Consider the following 533-nt stretch of genomic DNA (forward strand, 5'->3'; position numbering starts at 1 on the left):
GGGAGCCGGGGGAGCCGTCCACACCCAAGGGAGCCGAAAACCGTACACCCACTGCGCCCCGTCTGCCCTTCAGTATCCCCTCCGTGATCCCCCAAGGTAAGCGGCCTAGGGAAGCGACCTCTCCGCCGCAGCACCTCGGCGTTGCTTTCCCAGAGTGTATCCACCCACTCGCTCACCCGTGCATCCGCTCAGCCGCCCACCCATGCACTGTCCCTCCCTCTCCCTCCCTCTCCTGCTATCTTTCGAACAACTGTGTGGTAGGGGGTCTTGAGGCCAGTTTATGTATTGCAATAGTCCCTGACGAATTTTTTAAAAACGATGATCCACACAGAATTGCCACCTTTTTGTTTGCCAAGTAAGGATATTTTAAAACGTGTAAAATTGACGTCTCTAAGTTAATTCTTTTTAACAAACGTGTGTGAGCACCTGGCTTAGCAGGTGTGGAGACAGCATGGTGAACTCTGCCTGAACGGTGCTTCCGGTCTAGTGTGTGAGGGGAAAGAACTGGCGATAAAGAAAAGACAATGTCTAAC

This window comes from Pteropus alecto, unplaced genomic scaffold (genome assembly GCF_000325575.1).
Source record: "Pteropus alecto unplaced genomic scaffold, ASM32557v1 scaffold42, whole genome shotgun sequence".
Lineage (NCBI taxonomy): Eukaryota > Metazoa > Chordata > Mammalia > Chiroptera > Pteropodidae > Pteropus > Pteropus alecto.